Genomic DNA, 15,837 nt, shown 5'->3' with positions numbered 1-15,837 from the left:
TTGAAAGCATCATTTATTTTCATCTTTCTGAGATGTGGAGCAATAGGCAACCAGTGCTAGCTCCCTGTGGTCCCCCTGAGCGCCTGGCGCCTCCCTTCCCTCGGCCGGTTCCCGCACACCGTCCTCGCCAGCTCTGGGTTAGTTCTCGGACGCGCCCGCCAGGGGTCAGCGCAGGCTCGGCGGCGGGCTCTGGCTTCCCACAATGCACCGGGCGCTGGGGTCCGGAGGTGACCGAGCTGCGGCTGCGGCGGCCGAGCCCCGAGGGTTTGCGGACGGCCGAGGGGCGTGGCCCTCAGGGGGCGGGGCGCTATAGGGGCGGGGCCAGAGCCGCAGCTCTGGCCTCTGTCGCCCGCCGCTGCGCCTTTCCTGGGGGCAGCGCCCGGCCTCCGGTCGCGTGCTTCCCGGCCTCGGAGACCTGTCCACCTGGCGCTGTAGCAAGGTAGTGGGGGCTCTTCCGGGCCATCCTATTTTTCTTGGTGGTGGGGTGGGCTGTGAAATCTTAGCTGTTGCCAGCCGGAGAAGCCCTAACGTTGCTAAAATTTAGGGATGGAGCAACCGGTTTCGCTCCGAAGAATTTATTTAAAAACTCTTGTTTCTGTCCCATTCTCCCGGTGCCCTCCAATCTCCGCTGGGCTTTGGGAAGCCTGATTTGGGATGCCCGTGCCAGGGTAATTTCAAGCTTTAGGTTCATCTCTCCTGCCTTATGGAGGGATGCTAACTAGCGGGTGGGGTTAGAATGCGTGAGAACTTTTATGGGTGTAGGCTGGTTTATTCAGATGTGTGCCTATGTAAAAACATCTGAAAAATTAGATGTACTTAGTGTGCGTAGGGATCCTGAGTCCTCGCTGTTTCAGGGAGTTAGAAGCGGCTGTCTCGTGCCCGCCTCCGCCACCATGTAGCCACCAGGAGGTAGCAATCCTGGATCTAAGCCAGTGGGTGCCCTCAAATTCTACACCCCAGGACACTGCTTCCTAACGGTCCGTGCCGCCGCATCCTGGAGCTCCTCAGCACAGCTAACCCTCGTTTGGAGATCCCAGCTTTTCAAAAAAGTAAAGTTTGGCAGATGGAAAGCGCTGGAATATGCGGGCACCTGGGACAGCTTAAGCTTGTTGGAGGTCTGTCGTCCTCAGCCTGTTTCTTGGTCACACTGCATGGCTCAACCCATTCGGTATACTTTCTGTTACCCCAGTGCTCCCCTTGGTAAAACTGGTGATCTGAAGCAATACCAATGTGAAACCTGCAAGTCTAAAGTGACTCCACCTTTCCCCACTTCTAAAGGCTTAGAAAAGCACTTTAGAGCCCTGATCCCTAACTTCAGTACAAAATAAATCATAGTTTTAAAGGTTGATTTTTCTTTATAACCCTCACCCAGTAAATATCAACTGGTTGATTTTACCTGTGAAATCGAAGCAGTTTCATTTATTGGTTTGTAATAAAGATCCTAACTAGGAAAATCATCTAAATGATATATTCTTCAGATGACCGTAATTAACCAAGTAGCTGATAATAAAAGGCAGATGGGAAATCAAGTAAGCTTGGGTCTAAAATATTTCTGCCTCTGAGAAGTTTGGAAAGATAAACTTCCCTTCTAAAAGTAAAAGGAACCCAGATTCCCCCCCACCTTTTTTCTTAGACTAGACAGACCTCTTAATTTGAGGTACTTAAGAAAGCTCTTTCAAACTGCTAGCACCTCACCTGTGTCCCCCCAAGGAAAGAAGGTAAGTCTAGGAATTGTTAGGATTCTAAGTCTTTAAGTAGAAATTCTTAATGATCCTTAACACCATGTCTGGGTACCTTCCTCTAGAAGTGTCAGTTCTCCATCAAATATAAAATTATGAATTTCTCATGTATAATATTTTCTATTTGGAAAATATTTTCCATATCTAGCATTAACATTTACTTAAAAGCATTGTGTATTTGTGAGAAAAATTATACAAATCTTTAAAAGGTTAAAAGCAAGGGGAAAAAAATGGTCTTAGCTAATCTACATCAGTGATTCTCACCCTGAGGTCCTCAGTTAGTGGCAATAAACCCTACAGATAAAAACCAAAATCCGGGGAAACTTCCCTGGTGGTCCAGTGGTTAAGAATCTACCTTACAATGTAGGGGAGGCAAGTTTGATCCTTGGGGGAGCTAAGATCCTACATGCCTTGGAGCAACTAAGCCTGACCACCACAGCTACTGAACTTACTCGATGCAGCCAAATAAATAAATTTTAAAAATTCAACAATAAAATCAAAAGTCATTAATAATTAATAATTGCCAACACCTGTAAGAACTAGAGTGTGCCATTTGAAGCTTAAAAGGAGCTGATTAATGGTGGCTCAGGTGGTAAAGCATCCCCCTACAGTGCGGGAGAGACAGGTTCAATCCCTGGGTTGGGAAGATCCCCTGGGGAAGGAAATGGCAACCCACTCCAGTATTCTTGTCTGGGAAATCCCATGGACAGAAGGAGCCTATAGTCCATGAGGTTGCAGAGTCAGTAACCTCAGATATGCAGATGACAGCACCCTTATGGCAGAAAGTGAAGAAGAACTAAAGAGCCTCTTGATGAAAGTGAAAGAGGAGAGTCAAAAAGTTGGCTTAAAGCTCAACATTCAGAAAACTAAGATCATGGCATGTGGTCCCATCACTTCATGGCAAATAGATGGGGAAACAGTGGGAGACTTTATTTTTGGGGGCTCCAAAATCACTGCAGATGGTGTCTGCAGCCATGAAATTAAAAGACACTTACTCCTTGGAAGGAAAGTTATGACCAAGAATATTAGACAGAATATTAAAAAGCAGAGACATTACTTTGCCAACAAAAGTCAAAGCTATGGTTTTTCCAGTAGTCAGGTATGGATGTGAGAGTTGGACTATAAAGAAAGCTGAGCAACAAAGAATTGATGCTTTTGAACTGTGATGTTGGAGAAGACTCTTGAGAGTCCCTTGGACTGCAAGGAGATCCAACCAGTCCATTCTAAAGGAAATCAGTCCTGAATGTTCATCGGAAGGACTGGTGTTGAAGCTGAAACTCCAATACTGTGGCCACCTGATGTGAAGAGCTGACTCATTTGAAAAGACCCTGATGCTGGGAACGATTGAAGGTGGGAGAAGGGGACGACAGAGGATGAGATGGTTGGATGGCATCACCAACTCAATGGACATGAGTTTGAATAAACTCCGGGAGTTGATGATGGACAGGGAGGCTTGGTGTGCTGCATCCATGGGGTCGCAAAGAGTCAGACACAACTGAGGACTGAACTGAACTAAATGCCAGAATGTCCTTGTTGTTTTTGTGCACTTATAAGAAATAGCTTTGGGATGACTTCTTATCAGGGGTTCAAGTCATCATGACTACGAATGTAGAGATCAGAATATTTCTCAGATGCTGAGAAAAGGAAAGCATCTCTCAGAACTGTGCAGACTCGAGGAACTCAAAAGTACCTTGAAAGTACCCTTTGGTTTCTCTCCTTCATGGTGCCAATTTTTAAAAAATGCCGCATTTCATAGTAATACTAATTCTCTAATAGTCATGTAGTATGAGACTACAGAAGCAGTTATTCTGATTAACTCGAGAGTTAATCGTGTGAACTATCTCAACTTTCTTACAATAAAATGCCACCCTGTTTTTATAGTCGTCTATTTGTTCAGTAAACAGCCTGGCACTGTGCTAAGACCGGAAATGCAGAGATGAGTCTTCTAAACCCCTGACTTTGAGGAGCTGATCTAGTTGGGGAACTCAATCCACAGATGGTTATAATGAATCGTGTGCTTGGCACGGTGGTGGATCTCTGCTCCTGGTGCTGTGGGCCTTGAATCTAGTCTGGTGGAGCCAGGTAAGGTCTGGAAATGCAGGGATCAGTAATTAAAGGATGACTGGCTTTAGCTTGGGTTGGAGGAAGGGTGCTCTAGATGGAGGGGACAAGCACTAAGAAGACCGTGGGGCTGGGACTTCCCTGGTATTCCAGTCCCTAAGGCTTGGTGCTCCCAATGCAGGGGACTAGGGTTTGATCCCTGGTCAGGGAACTAGATCCCACATGCCACGACTAAGAGTCTGCCTGTCCCAACTGAAAATACCACATGCCACAACTAAGACTTGGTGCAGACAAAGTCGGGGTGAAGTGGCAAGATCTGAGAAACAGACTGAAGAAAGAAAAGCCTGGCGAGGGTAAAGGGTAGAAACCTAAGTGGGAGGGGCAGGAACCTGTCTGTTTTAGAGCGTTCACTCGGAATCTGTAGTGGAGGAGGGACTCAAGAGGCCAGGGGGCAGGAAGCTGTAGCAAAAGAAAGAAGTGAGGAGAGCTTAGCATCTGTAGAATGCATGACCCTTTCCAGCTCTGTCATCTGTTACTTTGGTTTTCACAACCACACTTTACAGTCAGTAGGGTGAGATTCACATCTTCATTTTCTTTTCATTTTTAAAAACATTTATTTGGCCATGTGAATTCTTAGTTGAGGCATGTGGGATCTAGTTCCCAGACCAGGGATTGAACCCAGGCCCTCTGCATTGAAAACACAGAGTCTTAGCCAGTGAAACCACCAGGGAAGTCCCTACATCTTCATTTGCTAAATTCTTACCTCACTGCTTTGTGCCTCATCCCTGACCCTTATAAAAAAACCTGTAAATTAAGTATTATTGACCCACTTTACAGAAGTGGATACTGAGGCAGGGCCAGGCTCAGACCCAGGTCCAGTGTGGAAAGCAGTATTCCAAACAGCAGGTGGGTCCTTCTCCTCTAGAGAATGAGGCAAGACAACCTTCTGGGCAGATCGCCTCCGGGAGCATCGCTCAGCTTGGCAAGGACTGCCGTGCCCAGCTTCCTAAGCGCTTCCGTCTCTGCATTTAAAAGTCCCGTTGAACAAAACAGTGTGGTGGTTCCTCAAAACAATAAATGTAGAATTACCATGTGATCCAGCAATTCCACTTCTGGGCATACACCCAACAGAAGTGAATGCAGGGACTTGGATACTTGTACACTTGTGTTCATAGCAGCGTTATTCACCATAGTCAAAAGGTGGAAATGACTCAGGTGTCCATTGATAGAAGAATGGGTGAACAAAATGTGGTCTGTACCTACAGTGAGGCATTATTCAGTCTTACAAGGAAGGAAATTCTGACACAGGCTACAACATGAATTAACTCTGAGGACATCGTGTTCAGTGCATTAAGCCAATCACAAAAGGGAGAGTACTGTGGATGCTACTTAGACAGTCAGGCTCATAGAGACAGAAAGAGGAATGGTGGTTGCCAGGACAGAAGGAGTGGGGATGGGAAGTTGCTATTTAATGGGTAGAGAGTTTCAGTTTGGGAAGATGTAAGACCCGGGTTCGATTCCTGGGTTGGGAAGATCCCCTGGAGAAGGAAATGGTAACCCACTCCAGTATTCTTGCCTGGAGAATCCCATGGACGGAGAAGCCTGGTAGGCTACAGTCCACGGGGTCGCATAGAGTCGGACACGACTGAGCGACGGAATGGAACGGAACGGAAACAGTTCTGGTGATGGATGGTGGTGATAGCTGCACAGCAATGTGAATGTACTTAATGACTCTGAACCGTCCATTTAAAAGAGGATACAATGGTCAATTGTGCATGTATTTTGCAAAAAAATTAAAAAGTCTCATTGAGCAAGTGCCTTGCCCAGAGTCGCCGAACAAAGCAAAAACATGGCCTCTGCCAGTCAGTCATGCCTGGTCATTATAAGGAAGCTATTTGAGCAGGTGGAGGTGTGATCTGGCTTTCTTTTTAAGCAGATAGAGAAATCAAGGTTTGCATTGTTATCACACTTACTGCAGCAAGTTCGTAGGACTCCAATCCTTGAAGAAATCTGGGTGCTTAGAACGTGGGGTTTGCTTGCTGGCTTTGTCTAGGCATCAAGGTGGGAAGGCGGTGATAAATGAGAGTTTGTTCATTCATTCATTCAGTGTTGAATATTTGAGGGCCTTCGTTGTGTTAAAATCCCTCTCCAGTTTCCAACGTTTCTGTCTAGCAATCAGCATCTGCCAGCTCTGTTCTCGGTGCTCTGCTGGTTTGCCTTGGACATAAAGTCCTAAGTTACATAAACCTTCATTGATTCCTGGAAAGGTCAATAGGGAAACAGGTAGAGCTGGAGGGGAGGTGATTTGAGGTGAAGTGGGAGGTGCCAGATGCCTAAGAGAGTTGCGATTCAATGAAGAAGCCGCTCAGCCCTAGATGAGTCTCCTGAGGTGTGTCCAGGGGCTGCAGATGCAGAAGCAGTGAGTCCAGCTCGTGGACCTCGCCCCTGGTATAGGCCAAGTGTGGGCATTGCCTGTGTATTGCTGGTTTACAGTGTTGTGCTAATTTCTGCTATACTGTAAGGTGACTCAGTGACACACAGTCGTGCCTGACTCTTTGTGACCCCATGGACTGTAGCCCACCAGGCCCCTCTGTCCATAGAAATCTCCAGGCAAGAATGCTGGAGTGGATTGCCATTTCCTTCTCCAGGGGATCTTCCTGACCCAAGGATTGAGCCCAGGTCTCCTGGCATTGGCAGGTCAGGCGGATTCTTTACCATCTGACCTGCCAGGGAAGCCCAGTTACACACATATATGCATTATTTTTTAATACTCTTTTTCATTATGGTTTACCCCAGGAGATTGGATACAGTTCCCTGTGCTATATAGTAGGAGCTTTTTGTCTATCTATTCTAAATGTAAATGTTTGCATCTACTAACCCCAAACTCCTAGTTCCTCCTTCTCCCTGCCCCGACCCTTGGCAGCCACAAGTCTGTTCTCTATGTATATGAGCGTATTTCTGTTTTGTCGCTAGGTTCATTTGTGCCATATTTTAGATTCCACATATAAGTGATATCATGTGGTATTTCTCTTTTTCTTTCTGACTTCACTTAATATGATAATCTCTAGGTCCATCTGTATTATTGCAAATGGCATTATTTTGTTCTTTTTTATGGCCGAGTAGTATTCCGTTGTATCTGTATACCACATTTTCTTTATCCATTCATCTGTTGATGGACATTTAGGTTGTTTCCGTGTCTTGGCTATTGTGAATAGTGCTGCTATGAACACTGGGGTATGTGTCTGTTTTTGAATTATAATTTTATCTGGGTATATGCCCAGGAGTGGGGTTGCTGGATCCATATGGTAATTATATTTTTAGTTTTCTGAGGAGCCTCCATCCTGTTTTCCATAGTGACTGCACCAACTTACATTCTCTCCAACAGCGTAAGAGGATTTCCTCTTCTCCACACCCTGTCCTGCATTTGTTATTTGTAGGCTTTTTAATGATGGCCCTTCTGCCCAGTGTGAGGTGGCGCCTCGTTGTAGTTCTGAGCTTCATTTCTTTGTTAGTGATGTTGAGCGTCTTTTCCTGTGCCTATTGTGTGTTCAGTCGCTTCAGTCGTGTCTGACTCTTTGCAACCCTATGGACTATAAAGCCTACCAGGCTCCTCTGTCCGTGGCACGAATACTGGAGTGGATCGACATGTCCTCCTCCAGGAGATCTTCCCAACCCAGGATCGAACCTGCCTCTCTTACGTTTCCTGTGCTGGGAGGCGGGTTAGCACCACCTGGGAAGCCCATTGGTCATCTATATTTCTTCTTTGGAGAAATGTCTAAGATCTTCTGCTCATTTTTGGTGGATGGTTTGTTTTTTTGGTTGAGTTCTATGAACTGTTTGTATAGTTTGGAAATTAAGCCTTTGTCAGTCATGTTATTTACAAATATTTTCTCTTATCCTGTAGGTTCTCTTTTCTTTTTCTTTTATGGTTTTCTTTGCTGTGCAGAAGCTTGTAAGTTTGATTGGGTCCCATTTGTTTATTTTTGCTTTTATTACTATTGCCTTGGCCTTGGGAGACTGACCTAAGAAAGCAGTGGTACAATCTATGTTAGAGAATATTTTGCCTGTGCTCTCTTTTAGAAGTTTTTTAGTATCGTGCGTCATTTTGAAGTCTTTAAGCCATTTTGAATTTGTTTTTTGTATGGTTTGAGGGTGTGTTCTAACTTCATTGACTTATATACAGATGTCCAATTTTCCAGCACACTTGCTAAAGAGACTGTCTTCTTCCCATTTTATATTCTTACCTCTTTTGTGGAAGATTAATTGACTGTAGGTATGTGAGCTTATTTCTGGGTTCTCTATTCTGTTCCATTGATCTGTATGTCTGTTTTTTTTTAACCAGTTCCATAGTGTTTTGATTACTATAGCTTTGTAGTATTGTCCGAAGTCTGGGAGAGTTATGCCTCTTGCTTTGTTTATTCATCCGGATTTTCTTTGGCAATTCTGGGTCTTTTATAGTACCATGCAAATTTTTAGATTATTTTCTTTAGTTCTGTGAAAAATATTATGGGTAATTTGATAGAAATCACATTAAATCTGTAAATTGCTTTGAGTAGTTTTGCCATTTTAACAGTATTAATTCTTCCAGCCCAAGAGCATCATATATCTTTCCATTTCTTTAAATCCTCTTAATTTCTCAGTGTATATGTCTTTCACCTCCTTGGTTAGGTTTATTCCTGAGTATTTTATTTTGGTGAGAGTTTAAAAGGTCTTGCTTTTTTTACATTCCCTTTCTGATATTTAATTGTTAGTATAAAGAAATGCAATAAATTTCTGAATGTTATTCTTCTGTTCTGCTACTTTGCCAATTCATTTATTAGCTCTAGTAGTTTTGTGTGGAGTCTTTAGGTTTTTCTGTATATAGTATGGTGCTGCCTGGAGTTTTAATACCTGCATGGAGGATTAGAGTGATGCCCACAGCAGAAATCCCAAAAGGTAGATCAAAAGAGCGATACATGGAGACAGGCAGTGGTACAAAAAGAGAGAGTGATGTGGAAGACAGTGCGATCTGGAAAAAAGCCCAGCCTTTATGGACTGACATCCTCATCTTGTGCCCCAAAGAATAAAGCCTGGTTGGCTATTCATAACTGTGCATAAATATGTCTAGAGCCTATTTAAAAATCCAGAGTATTTGGTTCTGTCTGCTTCCAGGAGATTTGAGGTTAGAATACAGGGTAAAGCACAACTTTAATTATTTATTAGAGGTATTTTTCTTTTATTTTGTCTATTTTTTTCTGTTTGAGGGCTCTCTGATTTCAGAGAGTGGGGCTACTCTCTAGTTATGGTGCTTGGGTTTCTCACTGTGCTGGCTTCTCATGCTGCTCAGCGCAGGCTTTAGGGCACATGGGCTTCAGTAGCTGTGGCTTGCCAGCTTTAGAGCTCAGGCTCAGTAGCTGTGGTGCACCGGTTTAATTGTCCTGAGGCATGTGGGAGCTTCCCAGATCAGGGATCAAACTGGTATCCCCTGCATTGCAAAGCACGTTCTTAACCACTGACCCACCAGGTTAGCCCAAAGCATAACTTTAAAAATAGGCTCTGTGGTAGTTTAGTAAAACGAGCACTAGATTTGTAATGATGTGGGGAGGAAGGGCACATCAGGAAAGGCAGGGAGCCTGGCCTGTAGGAGATAGACTGTCTATCTGAGACCGTTTTCAAAATATAAAATGAAAATAGTCCTAGCAGCAAGGTGGAAGTAGGTCCTACTGGGCATCTGAGAAGAGATACTTTGGCACAGTGTTTGGTTTCACGTTTCTTGGAAGTCATGATATAAAGGAAACAGGTACGATTACATCATTTTATTATTCTGGCAAGATAAAGTATACAGATTCCACTTTAGAGGAGAACTTTTTTTCCCTGGAACTAAACTTAGGGAAGAATTTACCTCACGGGTTCCCTGGAATACAGTCTCGAAGCTGTGGACAGTATCTTCAATAATGTTTTGTGGTTAGCTCTGAAGATGTCATGTAGATGAATGGATTTTACCTTTGGTAGAAACCATCTGAAGTCAGCGCTGAGCATATTTTTCTGTTATAATGCTGTAGCGGTGGGATTCCCGGACAGTCACTTTCAGGAAGTTCCCTAAGGATGAGTCATCAGAGGGACCTGGAGAAGAGAGGGCTGGATTGGACACCTGAACAGGAAAAGATCTAATTGTCCTTTGAGCTTGGTCATTTGCACTGTTCTCACAAGGCAGAGGATCTCTTGACAGGGAACCAGAGCTAAGTGGTCCAACAGGCATTTAAGCTTTGAAGGAAGAATAGAATGAGTCCCGTACCAATCTTGACACAAGATGACAGGCTCTGGGGATTGTCATTCCTGCCGCTGGTCAACTACCAAGGCAGTGGTTTTTACTTCTCATAAACTAAACAGGAGGTTGTACTGTGGTGGAAAGGGCATGGTCCTTGAAGTCAGATAAAGCTGCTTCAAATCCTAGCTCTGCTGCTTGCTGGCTATGTGATTTCACAAACTCCTTAATTTTTCTGCTCTTCAGTGGGATATTAATATCTGCCTTGTATGACTCATTTTACTGATCAGAGATAAGATGTATAAACAGTCATAAGCAATTATAATAGAAGTTAGCAATTTTGTCAATTATTATTATGTTTATTATCAAGATATCCAATGTCATGTTTATTCCAACTTAAAAAAATCCACAGTATCATTCAGCTTTTTCCAATTCATTCAAACAATGACTGCCACTCCCCTCCCCACTTTTTAAAAACGATTTATTTCTTCAGGCCCCGCGTGCACGTCTTCAGTTGTACTGTGTGGGTTCAGTAGCTGTGGTGTGTGGGATCTCAGTTCCCCAAGCAGGGATCAAACCCACGGCCCCTGCATTATGGGCCAGATTCCCAACCCCTGGATCACCAGGGAGGTACATCCCAAACTTTCAACAGAGGTGCCTCTTGTCTGTCAGTATCAGTTCAGTCACTCTTCTGACTGTTTGAGACCCCACGGACTGCAGCACGCCAGGTTTCCCTGTCCATCACCAATTCCCAGAGCCTACTCAAATTCATGTCCGAGTCGGTGATGCCATTCAGCCATCTCATCCTCTCTCATCCCCTTCTCCTGCCTGCAATCTTTCCCAGCATCAGGGTCTTTTCAAATGACTCAGTTCTTCGCATCAGCTGGCCAAAGTATTGGAGTTTCAGTTTCAGCATCAGTCCTTCCAATGAATATTCAGGATTGATTTTCTTTAGGGTTGACTGGTTTGACCTCCTTGTAGTCCAAGGGACTCTCAAGAGTCTTCTTCAACACCACAGTTTAAAAGCTTCAATTCTTTGGTGCTCAGCTTTCTTCATGGTCCAACTCTCACACCCATACAGGACTACTGAAAAAGCCATAGCTTTGACTAGACAGACCTTTGTTGGCAAAGTAATGTCTCTGCTTTTCAATACGCTGTCTAGGTTTATCATAGCTTTTCTTCCAAGGAGCAAGCGTCTTTTAATTTCATGGCAGCAGTCACCATCTGCAGTGATTTTGGAGCCCAAGCAAATAAAGTTTGTCACTATTTTCATTGTTTCCCCATCTGTTTACCATGAAATGATGGGACCAGATGCCATGATCTTCATTTTTTGAATGTTGAGTTTTAAGCCAGCTTTTTCATTCTCATTAAGAGGCTCTTCAGTTCCTCTTCACTTCCTGCTATAAGGATGGTATCATCTGCATGTCTGAAGTTATTGATATTTCTCCCAGCAATCTTGATTCTAGCTTGTGCTTCGACTAGCCTGGCATTTCGAATGATGTACTCTGCATATAAGTTAAATAAGCAGGGTGACAATATACAGCCTTGACGTACTCCTTTCCTGATTTGGAAATAGTCTCTTGTTCCATGTGCAGTTCTCACTGTTGCTGCTTGACCTGCATACAGATTTCTCAGGAGGCAGGTCAGGTGGTCTGATATTCCCATCTCTTGGAGAATTTTCCATAGTTGTTGTGATCCACACAGTCAAAGGATTTGGCGTAATCAATAAAGCAGAAATAGATGTTTTTCTGGAGCTCTCTTGCTTTTTCTATGATCCAGTGGATGTTGGCAATTTGATCTCTGGTTCCTCTGCCTTTTCTAAATCCAGCTTGAACATCTGGAAGTTCTCAGTTCATGTACTGTTGAAGCCTGGCTTGGAGAATTTTTGAGCATTATTTTGCTAGCGTGTGAGATGAGTGCAATTGTGCAGTAGTTTGAACATTCTTTGGCATTGCCTTTCTTTGGGAGTGGAATGAAAGCTGACCTTTTCCAGTCCTGTGGCCACTGCTGAGTTTTCCAGATTTGCTGGCATATGGAGTGCAGCACTTTCACAGCATCATCTTTCAGGATTTGAAAGAGCTCAACTGGAATTCCATCACCTCCACTAGTTTTGTTCGTAGTGACACTTCCTAAGGCCCACTTGACTTCACATTCCAGAACATCTGGCTCTAGGTGAGTGATCACACCATTGTGGTTATCTGGGTCATTAATATCTTTTTTGTACAGTTCTTCTGTGTATTCTTGCTACCTCTTCTTAATATCTTCTGCTTCTGTTAGGTGTATACCATTTCTGTCCTTTGTCGAGCCCATCTTTGCATGAAATGTTCCCTTGGTATCTCTAATTTTCTTGAAGAGATCTCTAGTCTTTCCCATTCTATTTTTCCTCTGTCTCTTTGCACTGATCACTGAGGAAAGCTTTCTTATCTTTCCTTGCTGTTCTTTGGAACTCTGCATTCAAATGAGTATATCTTTCCTTTTCTCCTTTGCCTTTGAGATTAGATTAGATTTGATTTGATTAACTCTTGTCTATAGTAACTGACAATAACCATGTTTACCTCTTTTTTTTTAAAAAAAAAGTAGTTTTGGCTGTGCAGGGTCTTCATTGTTGTGCAGGCTTTTTCTCGTTTCAGAGAGTGGGGGCTCCCCTTGTTGTAGGAGTACCAGCTCTAGAGCACAGGCTCGATAGCTGTGGTGCATGGGCTTAGTTTCTCTGCGTGTGGAATCTTCCTGGATTCCCTGGGGCACCAGGGAAGCGCTCATGTTTACCTCCGAGCAAGCATTATGCTGAGTGCTCTACAGACATTATTTTATTTATTCTTCAGAGTAGCTCTCTGTAGTACGTACCACCTGTCACCCGTGGTGCTCAACGAGCGTTATCCACCAGTGTTACTGGGATCAGTTTTAATAATAAACCGATGATGTAAAAGAGAAGAGGACATCTTTGCTGTGGGAATCAGTGCCTTTAAATGCACAGGGCAAATCTGTCCCATCGCCTGCTTTTGTACAGTTGATGGGCTAAGCATAGGTTTTACATACTTAAATGGTTGAAAAAAAATTTTAAATAAGAATACTATTTCGTGATAGGGACTTCCCTTGTGGCCCAGTGGTTACGACTTTGCCTTCCAGTGCACGGTGTGCAGGTTCCATCCCTGGACGGGGCCTGAGATCCCACTTCCCTTGTGGCCAAAAAACTAAAAAAAAAAAAGTAAAACAGAAGCAGTATTGTAGCAAATTACAATTAGGACTTTAAAAATGGTCCACATCTAAAGTCCACATCTTTAAGAATAAATAAATAAATGAGAGCTTCACTGGTGGCTGGTAAAGAATCCACCTGCCAGTGCAGGAGACAGATGTGATCCCTGGTCCAGGAAGATCCTACATGCCTCGGAGCAGCTAAGCCTGTGCGCCCCAACTGCAGAGACTGAGCACTGGAGCCGGTGCTCTGCAACGGGAGAAGCTTGCGCATGGCAGCGAGGAGTAGCCCCTGCTCACCGCAACTGGAGAAAAGCCCCTGCAGCAACAAAGACTCAGCACAGCCAAAAATAATTGCATATGAAATAAATAAATGAATGATTTTTTTAAAAAGAATAATATTTCTTGAGAAAATTATATGAATGTCAAATTTCAGTGTCCATAAATAAAGTTTTATTGGAATCCAGCCAGGCCCTTTGTCTACATCCAGTTTCGTGCTGCAGCATCAGAATTGAGTACCTGTGACCGAGCCAAAGCTGAAACTGTTTACCCTGTGGCCCTTTACAGGAAGGGCCCTTATCTGACCCCTGATGTACAGCAAGACCTCCAGAGGCAGTTGCGGTGGAGAAGCTCAGTCAACCTCAGTATAACCCAGACTGCCCAGGGTGAACATTAAGAAGGGGGACCCATCGGCCGTGTGTTTGCACAGTGCACAAAGGGACTACTGTTATGTTCCAGTGCCAGCATGGACGGGTGGAGGAGGGAAAAGAGGGCTTGGGTCGAGCCCTCTGTGTACAAGTTTTAATCAGGAACTGGAACTTTGTGAAGGAGCTAAGAATTCTGGGATCTATGAGCTGTTCATTTTTATGCTTTTTGCTGTTTGCTTTTTGTTTTGTATTTGTTTGCTTTTCCCTTTGTGCTTAGGGAAAATTCTTTTTCAACAATTCTAATCTTATCTAATCTAAGCCAAGGGAAAAAATGATTGATTCACACCTGGGTTGGGATAAAGTTCAAACTTCTTAACTGCTCTTAAAACCAGCCCAGACGCTGGTCCCTTCTCACTTGCGCAGGCTCTTCTGACCTCTCCCCACACGCTGTGTTCCTTAATGCAACCTACAGCCCCTGGAAGTAAGCCTGTTCCATGTCTCTCTCTTTTTTTTTAAGTTCTGCTATTCTCTCTGCTTCCCACTCTTCCACACCTTCCCTGAGTGGAGAAATCCTCATCCTTCGAGACTCTGCTGAAATGTCACCTCCTCCAGGAAGCCTTCCTGCTCTGCCCATCCTGGAAAAGATGATAACATCCACCTTTTGGCCTCCTTTGCCTCCTATCACAGCACCTGTCACTCTTTATGGGCATTGTTCCTGAGTCTGTGCCTCCTTCACGGTTAGGAATGATGTAATCTTAGTTTGTCACCTTGCTTCTATCACGTGGTAACCTAGACTTGTGAAAGCTGAGGACAGTCAGAGTGGGGCCAGGAGGTAAGAACTTTCCAGCTTAAGAACCTGGAAATGTTAGGTCAGAAATGGGGTAGATAGGGACTTCCCTGGTGGTCCAGTGGTTAAGAATCTCTCTTGCATTCCAGGGGGTACAGGTTCAATCCCTGGTCAGGGAACTAAGATCCTACCTCCCACAGGGCAACTAAGCCCGCATGCTATAAGGAGTCTGCGCTACAACGAGAGATCCCACATGCCACAACTAAGACCCAATGAAGCCGAATACAGAAACAAACGAATATTAAAAAAAGAAAAAGAAAAACAAATGTGGCAGAAATGTAAACCAGGCAAGGAAGACCTTGGAGAGCAAAGTGCCGCCTGGTTTTGTTTTTTCTTTATAAAGAATATTGAATAATTTAGTAGGAAATCTCCTCAACTCTGAAAGACAAAAAACCCAAAACACTATTCAGAGTGTTTACATCATACCTCTCTGAAGACAGAGGAAATTGTGATTCAGAAAAGACATTTCAGGAGGGGCTGAGACAAATATGGTCCAAAAACTTTGTTGAGATGAAACTAAATATAAGGATAAAAGTTGAAACTATAAGTGACGAACGTGATCCCTAGAGGAGGCCTTCAAATGAGTTATCTCACATGAACTCTTATCATTCTCAACTGAAACTTTTGTCTTGATACTGGAAAGGACCTTATCTAGTGGCCTCTTGGTATTTGGTATTTGTTCAACCCAGTGGTTGTATCTGGTCTTAACAGCATTGTTCCGGTCACTTCTATGTCTTAATTAGATCATCACTTAGATCTGAGACCTTTATTTTGCGAGCACAGTTTGAGTTTTGTGTTTTAGACCGAGATTAATTATCATATTCCAGCCTGCTGAATCTTATCGGCCACTCTGGACTCTGTTGTGTCATTTTGTGAGAATTGCCTGTGGTTTCTCTCCACCAGATTGGCAGTTTACCCTGCAGAAAAGCTGTGGATCCTATCAGCAAACTGAAAAGTTCCTCTTTTAGGTCAGTGATGAAAACTATCCCAGTACACCGTAACATTTTTTAATGTATGAAAGAGGCCATTTATAAATCAGTTGCCTCAGTATAAGCCAATACTCACTTTCAGATTCCATCCTTTCCTTGATGTACCCGATCTGGGGGA

At 43.8% G+C, this 15,837-nt stretch overlaps 1 protein-coding gene across 1 annotated transcript in view; it reads left to right on the top strand.

The window, feature by feature from the left end:
- The first annotated feature begins 316 nt into the window (after nucleotides 1–316).
- EXTL3 (exostosin like glycosyltransferase 3) overlaps nucleotides 317–15,837 on the top strand; it is a 153,469-nt gene continuing 137,948 nt past the window's right edge. Inside the window, exon 1 of the mRNA XM_055428058.2 lies at nucleotides 317–439. The gene's annotated coding sequence lies outside the window, so the exon portion shown is untranslated. The remainder of the gene's footprint in view (nucleotides 440–15,837) is intronic.

Source organism: Moschus berezovskii, chromosome 7 (genome assembly GCF_049115385.1).
Source record: "Moschus berezovskii isolate FMDL1 chromosome 7, NW_MosBer_1.0, whole genome shotgun sequence".
Taxonomy (NCBI): domain Eukaryota; kingdom Metazoa; phylum Chordata; class Mammalia; order Artiodactyla; family Moschidae; genus Moschus; species Moschus berezovskii.
Note: the sequence above shows the minus strand (reverse complement) of the source record. Positions and strands in the feature narration are given on the sequence as shown.